We start from the raw sequence: 19,509 nt of genomic DNA on the forward strand, positions 1-19,509 counted from the left end.
TTCCCCGCTGAGTAGTACACCATTGTGTAAATTTACCACATTTTCTCTATCCATTATTCAGTTGAGGGGCATCTAGGTTGATTCTAGGTTCTGGCTGTTACAAATATTGCTGCTATGAACATAATTGAACATATGTTCTTTTTATATGAATGTGGATTCTTTGGGTATAGGCCCAAGAGAGGAATTGCTGGATCTTGAGGTAGACTGATTCTCATTTTCCTGAGAAACCACCATACTGATTTCCAAAGTGGTTGTACTAGTTTGCACTCCCACCAGCAATGGAAGAGTGCTCCTCTTTCTCTACATCCTCTTCATCAGAGACTGCCATTGGTGTTATTAATTTGAGCCTTTCTGATAGGAGTAAGATGGTATCTCAGAGTGGTTTTGAGCTTCATTTCACTGATGGTTAAGGATGTTGAATACTTTATCAAGTTGAACACATTTCATCTTGCCAAAAGCAATCAAAGATTTAGTGCAATTCCCATCAAAATCTCAACACAATTCTTCACAGACCTTGAAAGAACAGTACTCAACTTCACATGAAAAAACAAAAAACCTAGGATAGCCCAAACAACCCTTAAAATAAAGGAACTTCCGGAGGCATCACAATCCCTGACTACTTCAATCTCTATTATAGAGCTATAGTCCTTAAAACAACTTGGTATTGGCACAAAAATAGACAGGTTGACCAATGGAATTGAATTCAAAACACTGATATTAACCCACACACCTACGTACACCTGATTTTTGACAAAGAAGCTAAAGGTATACAATGGAAAAAAGAAAGCATCTTCAACAAATGATGTTGGCATAACTAGGTTCAGACATGTAGAAGATTGCAGATAGATCCATATCTATCACCATGCACAAAACTTAAGTCCAAATGGATCAAAGACCTGAACATAAATTCAGCCACACTGAACCTGCTAGAAGGGAAGCTAGGTGGTACCCTCAAAAAAATTGGTACAGGACATTGCTTCCTGAACATAACACCAGTAACACAAACATTGAGATCAACAATTAATAAATTTGACCTCCTGAAACTGAGCAGCTTCTGTAAGGCAAAGGACACAGTCAGCAAGGCAAAACACCAGCCCATAGAATGGGAAAAGATATTCACCAACCCCACATCTGACAAAGGGCTGATCACCAAATTATACTTTGAACTCAAGAAGATAGCCACTAAATCACCAAACAATGAAAAAAGTGGAGTGTGGAACTAAATAGAGAATTCTCATCAGAGGAATCTAAAATGTTATGGAGAATTAATTGTTTAGAAATCCAAATCTGTGAATTTATTATTCTATTTACATTCTTTATATTGTATTTATGCTTAGGAAACACATATTTATATGTAAATATGTTTATCTCTATTAAAACCTATAGTTATTTATAAATATTTAGTGTTTGTTTACTTTTAAAATTCATTTTATTTATTCTGTCTTTGTCTCATCGTGTATCTTGACCCCATTCATTCCCCATTCCCTCACAACCGCCCTCCACCCCTCCACTCCCAAATGAGAAAAAATTCAAAAGAAGAAAATGAAAAAACCAAAATTAGTAAAATTAAAAACCGTGTGGAAGCTTCAGTGACCTCACAAATCATGCTGTACACCCTTTTGTTCACACATTTTTACTTGCAAGTGTTCATTGCAAGGAATCATTGGTTTGCTTCCATCATGCTTTCAATTCTGGGCCTCCACTAGGACTCTTCCTGGACATCCTGATTTTGCCCTGTGTTACGGAGATCCTGAGGCTTTGAGTCTGTGGGTCAGGTCGCTTGAAGTGCTCCAGCAGATCATAGGTGGATGTTTGGGCAGGCCAAGTTATAATCCTGGGTCTGGACATGGGCAGCTTAAGGGGTGGCTCACCAGATAGGAAATGGGAACATTTCTCCCATGGTCAGAGTTTTGGGACTGGCTCACCTAGACCTGCCCTAACAGTATTGTCTCTATTGTGCTTCCCTGGCAAGGTGCAGGTACTGATCTTCTAAGTTTTGAGGGTGGTGGAGGGCAGGCATGGATCTCCCACTCTTAGGACCATAGGGCCAGCTCTCCCTCATGCCATTTCTCCCTTGCCATAAAAAAGATGGGTAATAGGGACAGCTCCCCCATGGTCACAGTTTAGAGGGCTGCTTAGCCACACCTCTGCTAAAAGGATTGGGTCTATTGTACTGCTCTGGTGAAGTTCAGGGCGTGCTCTCCCAAGTGTTGCAGCTGTTGAGGGTCAGGGACAACTTTCCTGCTCTTATGATGGCCTGCCCCAAGCATTGATAGGGCATCTCTTCCCAGCCCATGCCACTATGTTGCAGATGAGTGGTGTGGCTAGGTCTCCTACGCTCACATCCTCAAGGGTGGCTCATCTGTGCTCACATCAACAGGGTCATCCCTTGTGCTTCACAGAAAAAATGCTGGGCTTGGTTTCCTGTATGTTTCCATTGGCTAAGGGGTCAGCCCCTCACCATCTCAGCCCACTCCTTTGTTCTCTCCTCTCTCATCTCTTCATATATACCTCTGTCAACAGGACCTGAAACATTCTCTCTGTGTGTCTGTTTTTCTTTTTCTCTGTCTCTTTGTCTCTCTCTCTGTCCCTCTCTGTGTCTCTGTCTCTGTCTCTGTCTCTGTCTCTCTCTCTCTCTCTCTCTGTCCCATAAGATACCATACTGTACCTTTGCTCACTCTAATAGTGGCCTTCTTGATGGTTCTGCAAGCTAATTGGTGGCCCTGTGTTTTCCCTTTAGAGCCCTGAGTGGCTTCCTAATCACAAGATCATTATAGTGCTCAACTTCCCTGTGGTGTGGGTTGGGCATTTGCCTAGTGTTCCCCTGCCAGGGTTAGAATCCCTTCCCCCTGCTGTGCTGAGTTGTGAACATCTCCAATTCAGGCCCAGGTTGGGCCAGAAGGCCCTGCTTGATTGTGGCCCCTGCAGAACCCCCTCAAAAAAACTGTATTTATTTACTTTTATGTGTATAGTTATTTTGGTGACCTATGTATGAATACACCATATGTGTGCACTACACACAGAGTCCATAAGAGGGTGTTGAATCCTCTGGAACTGAAATCACAAACATTTGTCAGCCTCCACTGAGTGCTGACAATCCTAGGTCTGCATTCAACCTAGGTCTTCCAGAAGAACACCCAGTGTTCTGAAGCACTGAGCAAATTCTTCCATTGCCAATTTAAAAAAAGGAAAAGAAAAGAAAGAAAAAAGAATACCTATAACTTTTTGAAATAAAACTGCAAAACCTAAGCAAATGTCAATTGGACAATCTCTTACATAAATATTCAGAGTATAATTATTTTATTAGTTGTTTATACTGTGTGTGTGAGAGAGAGAGCTATATATATATATATATATATATATATATATATATATATGCTTATCGATTCTATCATATGGCATGGTATTTTAATCAGCAGCAGTAGGAAATTTGTATGTTCATATTCTTGCCTCCTCTTGATTATATAAAGAATACAACAGCATCTGAAACTAGCATTGTAGCCAGTTTTAAACCACAATTTATGGAGATTAATTTTCTCTTTTAGGTTGCTTGTGTTTGGATGCACTCTAAAGAAAGAAAAAATTAAGAGTTTGTGCTACAAATAACCAGGCTTTGTGTCCTCTTGAGATTATCTTTGGAGACATAGCTCATATCATTGCAAACATATAAATAAACCCTAAAAGTTATCAAGAAGTATTCTAAAGCTAAATTTAAAACCAACATTGTCTCATCTAGAAAGTTTAAAAATAAAATGTTCAGGATGAAGGAGAAAATAAGGTTTCAACAGCTACCAGAAAGTTTTCAGTAAATTTTGGTATTTATTTTTAAAAGATTGTCTGACTTCACTTGTAATCATTTTTCATTTCTTTTCAAATTTAAATTAATTACTACTCATATTTACATATCCATCCCACCCATTCCCTCCCGCTCATATCCTCCAATGTTCCCTACCAGCCCCCCAACCCATCCCCCAACTGATCCCCAGGAATACTGAGGTCCTTCACCAGGGACCTTCAAAGTCTGTCATATTGTTTGGGGGAGGGCCTAGGCCCTCCTTGCTGTATGGGCTGCAATAGTATCCCTCCATAGGGAATGGGCTCCCAAAGTTCATTTGTGCTCTAGGGTTAAAGACTGGCTCCACTGTTAGAGGTCCCATAGACTGTCCAGGCCTCCTAGCTGGCACCCACATTCAGAGGGCTTGGTTCAGACCAATGCTGTTTCCCCAGCTTTATGACTAGGGTCTCCATGCTCTCACTAGGTGAGGTCAACTGTTTGTGGGTTTCTGAAGCACCATCTTAGCTCCTTTGCTCATCCCTCCTCCATCTCCACAACTGGATCCAGGAGTATGGTTCAGTGCTTAACTCCCTGTGCCTGTTTCAGCTTCGAACAACTACTGGATGATGGCTCTAGAAATGGTAACCAAGATAGTATTCAATCTCATTATAGGGGAAGTGCATCAATGGCTTCAGTAACATTTTCTGCAACCCTGCTTGGATTCTTAGTTGGGGTCATCCTTGTGAATCCCCTAACATTTCCCTTGTGCCAGACCTCTCTCCATACCTATACTGTCTCCCTCTTATCAAGTTATATCCTTTCTATTCCTCCCCTGTCTCAGTCCTCTTGTTCTTCTCTCCCCTCCCCTTCTTCCCTTCCCTCATCCTTCTTCTCCATCCCCATCCTATGCTCCCACATTGCTCAGGGGTTCTTGTCCCCTCCCCTTCTTTGAAGGACTATGCAATCTTCTCTTGGTTTATTCTTTGTTTCCAAGCTTCTCTGGCAGTGTGGATTTTAGACTTGTAATCCTTTGGTCTATGTCTAAAAGCCATATATGAGTGAGTACATACCATGTTCATCTTTTTGTGACTGGGTTACCTCACTCAGCATGGCTTCTAGTAGTTCCATCCATTTGCCTGTGAATTTCAAGATTCCATTGTGTTTTTTTTTTTTTTTCTGCTGAGTAGTAATCCATTGTGTAAATATAACACATTTTCTCTATCCATTCTTCAGGTGAGGGGCATCTAGGTTGCAACCAGTTTCTGGCTATTACAAATAATGCTGCTATGAACATAGTAGAACATATGTCTTTGTTGTTTGAATGTGCATTCTTTGGGTATATGCCCAAGAGAGGAATTGCTGGATCTTAAGGTAGACTGATTACCATTTTCCTGAAAAACTGCCTTACTCATTTCCAAAGTGGTTGTTCAAGTTTGTACTCCCACCAAATGGAGGAGTGTTCCTCTTTCTCCACATCCTCGTCAGCATAAACTGTCATTGGTGTTATTGATTTTAGCCATTCTAATAGGAATAAGATGGTATCTCAGAGTTGTTTTTATTTTCATTTCCCTGATGGCCAAGGATGTTGAACACTGTATCAAGTGTCTTTCAGATGTTTTAGATTCCTCTGTTGAGAATTCTCTATTTAGTTCTGCACTCCACTTATTACATACATTGTTTGGTGCTTTTTTGTCAACCTTCTTGAGTTCATTGTATATTTTGGTGATCAGCCCTCTGTCAGATGTGGGGTTGGTGAATATCTTTTCCCATTCTGTGGATTGGCGTTCTGTCTTGCTGATTGTGCCCTCTGCCTTACAGAAGCTTCTCAGTTTTATGAGTTCCCATTTATTAATTGTCAATCTTAATGTTTGTGCTACTGGTGTTATGTTCAGGAAGCAATGTCATGTACCAATTTTTTGAGGGTACCACCTACCATCTCTTCTAGCAGGTTCAATGTGGCTGAATTTATGTTCAGGTCTTTGATCCATTTGGACTTAAGTTTTGTGCATGGTGATAGATATGGATCTATCTGCAATCTTCTTCATGTCTGAATCCAGTTATGCCAAAACCATTTGTTGAAGATACTTTCTTTTTTCCATTGTATACCTTTAGCTTCTTTGTCAAAAATCAGATGTACATAGGTGTGTGGGTTAATATCAGTGTTTTGAATTCAATTCAATTGGTCAACCTGTCTATTTTTGTGCCAATACCAAGTTGTTTTAAGGACTATGGCTCTATAATAGAGATTGAAGTAATCAGGGATGGTGATATTTATTGTACAGGGTGGTTTTAGCTATGCTGTTTTTATTTGTTTTGTTTTGTTTTTGTTTTTCCATATGAAGTTGAGGATGTTCTTTCTAGGTTTGTGAAGAATTGTCTTGGGATTTTTATGGAAATTGCATTGAATCTGTATATTGCTTTTGGCAAGATGGCCATTTTTACTATGTTGATCCTACCTATCCAAGTGCAAGGGAGATCTTTCCATTTTCTGGTATATTATTCAATTTCTTTCTTTGAAGACTCAATGTTCTTAATATACAGGTCATTCTGATTTTTTGTTAGTGTTACCTCAAGATATTTTTTTTTGTTGTTAGTTGCTATTGTAAAGGGTGATGTTTCTCCAAATCTCGGCTCATTTATCATCTGTATACAGTAGGGCTACTGATTTTTTTTTTAGTTAATCATGTATTCTGCCGCTTTGTTGAAGGGGTTTATCAGCTGTAGTAGTTCCCTGGTACAGTTTTTTGGGTCATTTATGTAAACTATCATATAATCTGGAAATAGTGGAAGTTTGACTTCTTCTTTTCCAATTTGTATCCCATTGATCTCCTTTTGTTTTCTTATTACTCTAGCTAGAACATCAAGGAAAATATTCAAGAATTATGGAGAGAGTGGACAGCCTTGTCTCATTCCTGATATTTTAGGAATCACTTTGAGTTTCTCTCCATTCATTTGATGTTGGCTGTTGGTTTGCTCTATATTGCTTTTATTATGCATAGTTATGTTGCTGTTATTCCTGATCTCTCCAAAACCTTTATCATGAAGGGATGTTGTATTTTGTCAAACATTTTTCAGCATCTAGTGAGATGATCATGTGTTTTTTATTTTTCTGTTTGTTGATATGGTGGATTACATTGATATATTTCCGTATGTTGAACTATCCCTGCATTACTGGGATAAAGCCAACTTGATAATGGTGGAAGATTTCTCTGATGTGTTTTTGGATTTAATTTACCAGTATTTTGTTGAATATTTTTGCATAGATGTGCATGAGATTATATCGGTCTATAATTTTCTTTTTTCATTGTGTCTTTGTGTGGCTTGGGTACCAAGGTAATTGTAGCCTCATAGAAAGAGCATTGCAATGTCCCTTCTGCTGCTATTGTGTGGAACAATTTGAGGAGTACTGGTATTAGCTCTTTTGAATTTCTGGTAGAATTCTGCTCTGAAACCATCTGGCTGTGGGCTTATTTATTTATTTATTTATTTATTTATTTATTTATTTATTTATTTTGGTTGGTAGACTTTTGATGACTGCTTATATTTTATTAGGGCTTATAGTTCTGTTTGAATTGCTTATCTGTTCTTGATTTAATTTTGCTAAGTGATATCCATCCAGAAAATTGTCCATTTCCTTTAGATTTTCAAATTCTGTGGAGCACATGTTTTCAAAGTATGACCTGATGATGCTCTGGATTTCATCAGTTTCTGTTTCTGATTTCATTTCTGATTTTGTTAATTATCATGATCTCTCTCTGCCTTTTGGTAAGTTTCAATAAAGTTTTGTCTGTCTTGTTGATTTTTCTTGAGGAACCAACTATTTGTTTCATTGAGTCTTTGTAGTGTTTTCCTAGTTTCCACTCTTTTCATTTCAGCCATCAGTTTGATTATTTCCTGGTGTCTACTCCTCCTGGGAGAGTTTGCTTCCTTTTGCTTTAGAGCTTTCAGTTGTGCTGTTAATTTTCTAGTGTGACTATTTTCCAGTTTCTTCATGTGGGCACTTAGTGCTATAAACTTTCCTCTTAACACTGCTTTCAAAGTGTCCCAAAGGTTTGGGTATGTTGTGTCTTCATTCTCATTAAATTCTAGAAAGTATTTAATTTCTTTTTATTATTTCTTCCTTGACCCAGGAATGGTGCAATTGTGCATTATTCAATTTCCATGAGTTTGTAGGGTTTCTGCAATATGTGTTGTTGTTGAATTCTATCTCTAAAGCATGGTAGTCCGATAAGATGCAGGAGGTTATTCCAATTATTATATATATGTGTAGGTTTGCTACATTGCTGAGTATGTGGTCAATGAGCAAGCGGTCAATTTTAGGGAAGGTTCCATGTGGCGCTGAGAAGAAAACATATTCTTTTGTGTTCAGATGGAATGCTCTATAGATATCTGTTAAATCCAATTGGGTCATAACTCCTGTTAGTTCTTTTGTTTCATTGTTAAGTTTCTGTCTGGTGGTCCTATCTAATGGTGAGAGCAGGGTGTTTAAGTCTCCTACTACAAGTGTGTGAGGTTTAATGTGTGATTTGAGCTTTAGTAATGTTTCTTTTACAAATGTGGGTGTCTTTGTATTTGGGGCATAGATGTTCAAGATTGAGACTTCATCTTGATGGACTTTTCCTGTGATAAGTATGAAATCCCCTTCTTCATCTCTTTTGATTGAGTTTAAAATTTTTTTTTATTAGTTCAAGTTAGGGAACAAACTTGTTTCACATGTAAGTCCCTTCTACCTCTCCCTCCCCTCACCCCCATCCCTCCTCCCCTACCCCCAAACTAGCCCCCCACCCCATCCACCCACCACTCCCCAGGCAGGGTAGGGCCCTCAATGGGGGCTCTGCAAAGTCCACCAAATCTTCCTGTGCTGGGCCTGGTCCCTTCCCCATGTGTCCAGGGCCAGAGTGCATCCCTTCACGTGGGATGGGCTCTGAAAATCCCTTTTTAAACCAGGGAAAAATACTAATCCACTACCAGAGGCTCCCTGGAGTGCAGAGGCCTCCTTATTGACATCCATGTTCAGGGGTCTGGATCAGTCTTGTACTGGCCTCCCTGACAGCATCTGGGGTCGATGTGCTCTCCCTTGTTCAGGCCAACTGTTTCTCCAACCTGGTACATCAGAGCTTCCCGATCATTTACCCAGCTTTTCTATTTCCAGCATCCCCTCATTCTGTGTTTTCCTTATTGTTTCTTTCAAACTGTGCTTTCAAACTGTGAACTGTTTGAATTGTTTCCTTCACTTGTTTGGCTGTTTTTTCTTGGCTTTCTTTAGATTCTTTAAGAGATTTGTTTATTTCTTGAATTTTTTTGGTTTGTCTTTTCCTCAATTTCATGTCATTTTTTGCTTGTTTATTCTTCTATTTCTTTAATCGATTTTCTCATTTCCTTTTTGATGGTTTCTGTCATCTTCATGAGATAATTATTAAGGTCCATCTCTTCTTCATCCTTTGCATTGGGCTTTTCAGTTCTTGCTGGTGAGGAGTCCCTAGATCCTGGTGGTTTCATATTAGTCTTTCTGTTGTTTTCTTATTCTGTCATCTTCCAATCCCTTTTTCAAGTTGGTGAAGGTGGGGTCTCTCCCTTTCTCAGGCATCAGGTAGGGGAGTGGGCAGAAGGTGTAGGGGGGACAAGGATGAGGTGTGGCCAGACTCTGGGTTGGCCTTCCTGTCTGGGTAGGTCCACTCTTGTCCAGGGGAGGCACAGGAGGAAGATATCAGGGGGTGATGGGGGCAGGTGGGGGCAGAGCAGTGCTCAGACTTACCTCAGGTGGCAGGTGGAGGGCAGAGAGCAAAGAGGGGACCAAGAGTGTGGAACATCTGGACTCAGGGTGGGCCTTCCCATTTAGGCAGGTCTACTCTTTCTTGAATTCTCATAAAAAGTGGAAAGTTATTGAAGCCATTTTCCTCAGAGAAGCCGTATCATATACTGTGACAAAATGAGCAATTATTTAGTCAGTTTTTAAAATCACTTCCCTGTTTTTGCCCACAAAGCTATATGATTATATTACCAATAGTTATAACATCTGTTTTGCAGGTCCAGATAAGATTTTGCCATTTCTTTTCTTTTCTTCCTTTTGCCATATTTGTCCCTTTAACTAATTATATTGTGTTTTGAATTGAGATTTATCTTTCTTTGAGAAAGGGGGAAAGAAGGAAACATAAATTTGAAAATCAATTTTGTTCCTTTTCCTTCATCTACCTATATGGGCTATTTTCTTAAATTCATATAAAATGATGTGGTGTTAGAAAATCACAGATAGGAGTCTATTGCAAAGAATTTAATGTCTGAAATAAAATATATAGAATTCTTAAATGACAAAAAGCTCCAATGCTTCCTTAATTAAAAAAATAATATTTCTAATTTTTGGGTGCAAGAGAAAAAACAATTTTCAGGACACATGATTTGAATTTTTAATGATGACAGTCTGAAGAATTTGAAGGTTGATGTGCATTGCTTTACTTCCAGAAAATAATATGAACATATCCTAAATTAAAATGTACAGAATAACTAAACAGTTGGGGAAAATAGTAAAAATAACACATAAGTACATTTTCTTTTTTATTTGAATTAGAAACAGGATTGTTTTACATGACAGTCCCAGTTTCCTTTTCCTTCCTGTCCTCCCCTGCCCCCCAACTAAAATCCTACCTATCACATATCTTTTCTACTATTCTTCCCCTGACTCAAACTTTCTGTTCCCTCATGACATCTGTATCCTTACATAGGTATATTTTCAATGTGCATAGATCAGTTTAAGTTCATCAATTGGGGGAATGATCAAAGAAATACTTATGTAGCCTGTTTTTAATTAAGTATCACTTGGAAATACTTCTTTTGAGTATGCTGTGCGGGTTATAGTTGCAGTTTCTCAGCAAAACTGACTTTTTTGTATTATGAGTGAATGTATATGTTAGAATTAACTCAAGAAAATTACTATGGAAAAATATTAGAATGATTCCATTAATCTTAAATACATTAACTTATAGAGCATGCATATGAAATTGCTGTAGCCACTGGGTTGGATTAGCTATAAGAAAACTCTTCACTGGAAAAGACTGATTATCCCTCTCTTAGAAGTTATCCATTGCTTGTAGCTCTTCATCCAGAATAGTCTTGTGAAAACTACCCACACATATTGTCATATCAACTGTTGTTGCCATCATGCAGTCTTATTTAGACAATCATATAATTAAGATTTTATAGGCATCACTTAAATGTCTAGAAGACATGAGCTCACAGAAATGACCTTGGTATCCTACAACTTTACAACTCCCTTCTTAAACGGTATTTCCTGAGCTATAGAAGTAGGTCTTGAATTGTAGATGTACCAAAGAGAAGTTTCTTTGACCTGTTGGTAGTCTTTTGTTAGACAATATGGCTCTGTAGAGGAACATTACTCCTTTGAGAAGTTACTCTATTTTAACACACATACATTTTATGCTATGATTTTAAGTAAGCATATACACTATTCTTTTTCTGTAGCTTTTTCAAGCATCTTAATATCATATATCTGTCCTTCTTCTTCTGTAAAACTATGCCCTTTCCCATTCCTGTTAACTACTCCCATTTTTCTCCTTTCTCCTTTCATAGCAACTATGTGTGACTACCACCCTACCTCCAACCATGTATCAAAATCCTCGATGTGGAATCTGAAAAGCTGAAACTGCCAGAAGAAAACAAAGCAATTTCCTTCAAGGTATTAGTGTAAGGACAATTTGACTGGGACTCTAGTCAATCAGAAATTAAGACAAAAAAATGGCAAATGAGACCTCATAAACCTGAGAAGCTTTGTATATCAAAGGGAATAATCAACTTAATGGACAGGAGACCTAAGGAATCAGACAGAATGTTAAAATCCATAATATATAAAACATTAAAAAACAAAGAATAATAAAAAGAAGACATAGCAAAAATCAGAAAATGTTCAAAGAAAGAGATAAAAAGGCTAATAAACTTACTTTAAGTTTTCATTGACCTTAATAATTAGAGAAATAATAATAAAACTATTTAAGACTTTTTGCATTTAATGTTTTAATTAAAATATAATTACATCATTTCTACCCTCCCCATTCCTCCTTTCATGTTCCTCCTTGCTCCCTCTCTAACTCATGGAGTTTTATTGTATTTCTTATTTCATATCTGTATGTATAATTATATACCTACACTGCCTCAGTCCATTTAGTTATCTATCTATATATGATACATATATATCATATCAAGGCTGACCACTTGGTATTGGATAACCCATTAGGATGCTCAGTCCTGATGAAGATTATTCCTTCCACTCTCGGCATTTTTTAGTTGCCTGTAGTTTTAAATTTTTAATGTATTTTTAGTTAAAATATAATTATATCACTTCCCCATCTCCTTTCCATTCCCCAAATCTTCCCATGCCTTCCCTCCTCACTCCCTCTCAAATTTATGGTCTCATTAATTTTGATTTTTGTTGTTAGAAACACATTCACACAAACACACACACACATACCACACAGAGTATATAAGTCCAATATAGATATAGATATAGATATAGATATAGATATAGATATAGATGTGTGTGTGTGTGTGTGTGTGTGTGTGTGTGTGTGTGTGTTGCTCAGGTTTCTTTTCCAACCAGGTCCCACAGCCACTTCAGCCCCATATAATCACACACAGACCTATATTAATTATTATACTGTTGGCCAATGGCCAGGGCTTCTTATTTGCTAGTTCTGTCTTAATTATTAACCCATTTCTATAAGCTATGTCTCTCCACGTGGTCTGGAGAATGCCTTGACCTGTTACTCTTTTTCCAGGTACATGACATCTCTACTCATGGCACCTCTCTCCCAGCCTTCTCCTAGTCATCTCCTGCCTCTACTGGCTATTGGCCAAACAGTGTTTTATTCATCAACCTATAAGAGAAACATATTCAGAAGGACATCCCATAACTCTTATATGGAGTGAATAGGTTATATTTAAAAATAAATATGTTATATTCATGCCATAACAGTTATTTTAAAAAATAGAGACCAAGCATATAAAAGAGAGCATGAAGGAAGATGTAGAGGACTTGTCCGAAGGAAAGATGATAGGAATGTGTTGTAATTAAATTATAATCTCAAAAAAGAAAGTTAAAAAAGTTGGACCATTTATAAACTGAGACTTCCCAAAGTTTAGCCAAAATAAACCTCATTGCTTCATGAAAATCTAAACATAAATTAATGAGAAAACAACAATAAAAAACAAAAGAAGAATCAATGAATCTATGAGCTGGTCTTTGAAAAGATGTAAACAAGTTAACCTCTTCAAACTAAAGTTCTGTATCTAGTGCCTTCTATAATTCTGGGTTGATATTTAGAAACTGCTTAAACTTCATTTTGTCAAAGAATTTGTTTTAATCATTGTTAATTGTTATTGATAGGTTTCCTGGGAATAGTAATCTGGGCTGGCATCTGTGGTATATCAGAGTTCATAGAATGTATATCCAGAAATTGTTTAAACCTACAAGTACAATCTTTATTTAGAGGCCACTGTGTCTGAGCATTTAACTTTCAAGACAACATTGGCACCTTCAGCCTTGAGAAAGCTGCATTGAGATTAGTTCTTTTCCAATGAACTGGATTAGGAGATAGTCCTGGATTAGGATTAGAACTCCTGGATTAGGAGATAGTCTTACTGAATGGAATTTGAAAAGGTTAGAGAGACAGGTTTGCTTTCCCTAACAGATGCTAATTTCCTAGGTAATAGGTTAGCTTCAGGATTGTAAGCAAGTTTGGCTGTCTGGTTTTGGGTTTTTTGTTTGTTTGTTTGTTTGTTTGTTTTTGTCTTAGGGTTTTTTTTTTTATTTTTTGTCAATATTGTGAATGTAGCATTTTTTTTCCAACTTTTTTTAATTGAATTAGAAACAGGATTGTTTTACATGACAATCCCAGTTCCCTTCTCCCACCCATCCTCTCCTACGACCCAACTAAAATCTTATCTGTCACATATCTTTTCTGCTCCCCCTGGATGGTGAGGCCTTCCATAGAGTGTCATCAGAGTCTTTCGTATCCTTTGGGATAGGGCCTAGGCCCAACCCCATGTGGCCCAGGGAGTATTCCTCTATATGGAATGGGCTCCCATAGCCAGAAATTGGAAGCACCCTAGATGCACCTCAACTAAAGAATGGATAGAGAAAATGTGGTACATTTACACAATGGAGTACTACTCAGCGGGGGAATGGAATCTTGAAATTTGCAGGAAAATGGATGGATCTAGAAGAAACCATTCTGAGCAAGGTAACCCAATCGCAAAAAGACAAACATGGTATGTACTCACTCATATTCAGATTTTAGACATAGAGTAAAGATTACCAGCCTACAATCCACACTGCCAAAGAATTTAGCATTTTTATTTTAATTTTGATTATCTTTCAAAATAGTGGAGGTTTAATTTTTGCACATCCTTCGTTTTAGTGAAACTACTCTCCTATTTTTCTTCTCCCCCATGACTTATCCTGCCATTCCAATTAAATTTTTAAACCTCAGTATGCTCCCCTCTACCATTAATCACATGTTCTACTATTGTCTCAAGCATTGAAGTCTCTGATATCTACAGACATTCTAAAGACTCAAAGCTAAAAACCACACATGAGAGATAGGCTCTCAGCTTGTACCCCAGGCTGACCTTGAACTCCCTCTAAAGTTCAGGATGGCCTCAAACCCACATTCATCTAGCCTTTGTCACACAGGATTACAGGCAAGTGCCAAATATCCATACCAAAACATTTTTTCCTATTATGAAAAACAGATTTTTAAATCATGTAATATAAGTTTCTACTCTTCCTGTTGTTCCCCATCTCCCGTCCAGTCTGGATCTACTCCCTTTCTCTCTGACATTGGAAAACAAACAAGGTTCTAAGAGAAATCATTATAGATAGAGGATAGATAGATAGATAGATAGATAGATAGATAGATAGATAGATAGATGATAGGTAAAACAAAAAATGACACATTGCAGTTGGACAAGATAAATAGAAAGACAGAGCCCAAGGAAAGGCACAAGAACAAAGGCCCACCTGTTTGCACACTGGGGAATGTCATGAAAAATGCTAAACTGGAAGCCGTAATAAAAGTAGACCTAGTACAAACCTGTATAGGCCTGTGCATGTGACCTCAGCCAATCTGAATTCAAATGTCTTCCTTATGTTGATTTAGATGGCCTTGTTTTTTTTGGAGTTTTTTTTTTTTTTGTGTGTGTGTGTGTGTGTGTGTGTGTGTGTGTGTGTGTGTGTGTGTGTGTTATGTGTGTGTGTGTGTGTGTGTGTCTGTGTGTGTCTGTGTGTGTGTGTATCTGTGTGTGTCTGTGTGTGTGTGTGTCTCTCTCTGTGTGTGTGTGTATGTGTGTGTGTGTGTGTGTGTGTCTGTGTGTGTCTGTGTGTGTGTGTATCTGTGTGTGTCTGTGTGTGTGTGTGTGTCTCTCTCTGTGTGTGTGTGTATGTGTGTGTGTGTGTGTGTGTGTGTGTGTGTGTGTGTCTGTCTGTCTGTCTGTCTGTCTGTCTGTGTGTTCTCCATCTCCTCTAGCACTTGCACTCTTTTTCCTTACTAATTCATGTGGTTTTCTGTGCCCTAAGAAAAGGGATTCATTTGATAGTGACATCCCATTTAGGGCTTAGTATTGCAAGGTCTTTCACTCTCTGCATAATATATGGGGTTCTATATTTGCTCCCATCTGTACAGACACTTCAAATCAACACAAGGAATACATTTAAACTCAGAGAGATGGAGACAGCATGCACAAGGCCTATACAGGTTTGTATCAGGTCCACTTTGTATATATTATGGCTCCCAGTTTAGTGTTTTTATGGGATCAGAATTGTCCAGACAAGTTGCAGAAAAAAAATCTTACTGGATGATGGCTGAGCAAAAAAGACACTGGTGTATGAGTACAGCAGTCTGCCATTAAGACTCAGTTTATTGCTACTTTTTATTATGTTTTACAGCAATAGTAATTTATTTTACTTGGGTCCCTAGGGTTATTTAGTCTCAGGTTCTTTGTCACTCAAGAGTGCCAAATGTGGGCTCCATTCTTTTGAAGTAGACCTTAATTTGGGTCAGATATTTGTTTGCCACACTACAAACTTTGTCACCATTACCCTAGCACATCATCAGGGAATGTGCCATTGTAAGTTAAAAGGTTTGTGTCTGAATGGTATTTATGTTCCCCCTTTAGTAGTATTCAGAGTACCTTCCTATACCAAAGACACTAGTATTAGGGGTGAAAGTTCTATATAGGCAACAGCTCAACTTCTCTATCATTAATGAGTTGTGCAGTCCTCTTCAGCAATTGGGTATTGAGTGAGGTTATGGAGAACAACTTAATGGTCTCTACAGACTGTTAAACAGTTTCAGTTTTTAACTCAGTTTTCCATTTCCACGAATACTGTTTCTTCTACAAAGCCCAAAATGCATTAGCAAACAGCTCTTAGAACAAATAACCTTAGCTAGATCTGTGCTTGTTTCAAAAGCTGAATTGTACGACTCATGATATAACAACTCTTGGCTATGAACATCTACATTCTGGTCTGTTGATCTGGAGGATAGAACCTTAGAGTCCTTATAATAAAATGTATTGAAATAAAAAATGTATTAAAGGTTAAGGACTACATTTTTCATTATAATTTTCATTGTACCATAATGAAAAATGAAAAAGAAGATTAAAACTGATTTAAAAATTAATCCCTAAATCTCTTCTTCAAGTGATTTTGGTTTTCAATTAATAAGATGACATCTTAAGATTTTATGCTGCACGCAATGAGATTTGTGTTATTGTCATTGTTGTCACAAATAACCCTGGTCTGGATTATTTTTTAAAATGAAAATAATCCTTGGCTCCCATTTTAGGGAAAGATTTGATCAGTAAGAAGAAAGTCATTAATCTGTATATTATAAATAGTCATGCTGCCTTACTACTGAAGCAATATTTTTTGGGGCTATATAAATACCCACAGATAACATGATGCAAAGTCAGCAGTGAAAACCTCTTTAATGCTGATTATTTTGGCAAAATGTGTTCAGTGTATGCATAGTTCACCACCTCTCTTAATTATTTTCAAAACAACCTCTTACCAGTTGCCAATTTTGACCTTTTAGAAAACTATTTGAGAGGAAAATATTGAATTTGAAGTTTAAAACATGAATCAAATAAAATGGCTGTACAGCACTTCTCTTAGAAAAGTTCATGAGACTGTCCTGTTTCCAGCAAGGGGAAATATCATTAATGTTCCTAATAAATAATAGCCACAAATATTTTACACATTCACTCGTGGCAAATTTCCTGCTCTTTTCCCTATTGGATGAGCATTGTACAAAGATTAGGTGTGAGAGAACATGTCATAAAATCTTATCTCTCGGAGTTTTCAAGACACCTCTGAAGACAATTTCTGAGACCTTCAAGATCAACTAATTATTAACAAATTCCTAAAGATAAAGAAGAAAGCAGAGAAATAAAAAGTTTGGTGGAAATAGACTTATTTTAACACAATCTGTTTCTTAGTAATTAGTTATGGTTACATACTGAATTATGAACTCCCTATATGTGTAAATTGAAGAAAACGGTACCTAACTTTACAGATAAACAGCTTAGTACATGTTGGATAGCAAATATTCACACAATGTAAACTGAGAAAAAAATGTTTCATCACATAAATGCGACACTCAGGTTTTTGGAATGAAGTAAATATCATCTTGTAAGATTCTGATCTGTATGCATGGGAGACTGGTGACATTGTGGATACTTATATGAGTGCTCATGAGGTGTTATACGCTGCATTCAGGATGCATCTTTATACTTGGACAAAGGCTCATGAGAATGTAATGACATTCTGCATTTGATGTGTGCTTTTAAAGCTCATAGGTTGGAGGCTGGGAAGACGAGTCAGCAGGTAACAGCACTTGCTATACAGTGGTGAGGAACCGAGATCAAATTGACATCATCCATATAGGAAGTTTTGCATGGTCCCAAGCATGCATGGAACACAGAACTGAGTAGACACAGGAGGATCCTTGAGGATTGCTGGCTGCCAGCCTGCCTGCAGATAAAGTGAGAGATCCTATCTCAAATGAATAAAGCTAAGAGTGTTAGAACAGACAGCTAAAGTCCTCCATTGGCTTCTGCACGTGTACAGCTGTGTGTATAGATGTGTACAAGAGTAGACAAATGGGCATGTAGAATTGTACACATAAACACACATACAGTGTGGGCATGTGCACGTATGAGTGCATGCACATGTTCGCTAGCATGTGTGTGCACACGCATGTGAATGCGCACACATACACAGTAAAACATTTAAAAATACTTAAATAACAGTTCATGGTTTGAATGGGCCCCAGTTGGTTTTACCACAGAAAAAATGTTTACGATATGATTTTGAATTGGAGAAAGTAGAACACTAAGACTTATCTGAAAGATATACACTGTTTTTTTTTTTTTTTTCATCTCGAGCCCCAACCTTTTTTTTATATTTTTTTCTGTAATGTCACGTTGAGGTACTCTGCTTTCCCATGGGAAGATAGGCAAAAACTTCACAAAGCAAAGTGGCCATGAACTCAAACCTCAGAAAGTGCAAGCAGAAATAATCCTTCATTCCTTTTTGCTGATACTTGTTCAAGTATTTTGTTTCAGCCTCAGAATTCTGGCTAACATTGGCATTAAGGTTTGAAACATTAATCACTGAGTCATATTGCATTTGTGTTTGGTGTTCAATAAATTTTAAACAGCTACATTGCTGTTGTGTTAAAACTGTGCAGGAAACAATTAGGAAAATCCCAATTATACTCCTTTCCACAGCCTTCTATGCCACAAGGAAAAGCAGCATATCATAAAGAAAAATGAAGCAAGGAAACAAAAAAGAGAAAACAAAAGAGGCTATAATTTGTATTTATTTAGTTCAAATGAGGTAGGATAGCCTAGAAAGGAACAAAGAAACTATGGAATTGATTAAGAGAAAACTCCACTGTGACCTATGGCTCAAATGATTGTGGGCAATACTTCAGGCAGTTTAAAGGTAACCACCAATGTCATACAAACAGAAAATATGATAAGCACTGTCCAAAGGACTCTTCCATTTCCTGATGTAAATAACCAGAAACCTGTAGGGAGACACCCTAGCCCCGCCCAGGCAACCCAGACAGGTGTGCCAGGTGTGCCAGGTGTGCCGGGACACGCCCGTGAGGGCAGGGTGAGGGGAAGTCTGAGATGAGGTAGAAGGAGGTTCAAAAGGAGCGGGGCTCACGTGGAAAGCCCCTTCTCTCTGGCCACGCTAGCTTGCTACCTGTGGGCTCGCTCTGGCTTGCGTTTTGGACTGGTGTTTAACTGAATAAAGAAGTCTTAGTCTCACGGACTACAGTTCATCTTAGAGCACACGCGGCAAACAATCAACAGAAACCCTTTACGATTAATTTTGAAACAACTTGATTTGGTTACTTTTGCCCTCATCTTCATGGCAGAGCACACTTACTTCCTCAAGTCCTCTCAGTACTTCCTATAAGTCAGTCCTTAGGTGTTGAAGGTCAACTATCTTAACTTCTTTTTTCCCTTCCATTTAAATTCAGTCTTTAGGTTCTATTGTAAATGCCAAGTAAATACATTATAATTAGGAAGTCACCATCGCTGTACTCAGAGAACTTTCTGGCAGCCAAGGAAACTATGTTCAGCTCCCTGTGCATAGTCTGACACAATAACCAAACAGATAATAAATGTTGACAAGAATAGTGTTAAATAAT

This window comes from Cricetulus griseus, assembly GCF_003668045.3.
Source record: "Cricetulus griseus strain 17A/GY chromosome 1 unlocalized genomic scaffold, alternate assembly CriGri-PICRH-1.0 chr1_0, whole genome shotgun sequence".
NCBI classification, from domain to species: Eukaryota; Metazoa; Chordata; class Mammalia; order Rodentia; family Cricetidae; genus Cricetulus; species Cricetulus griseus.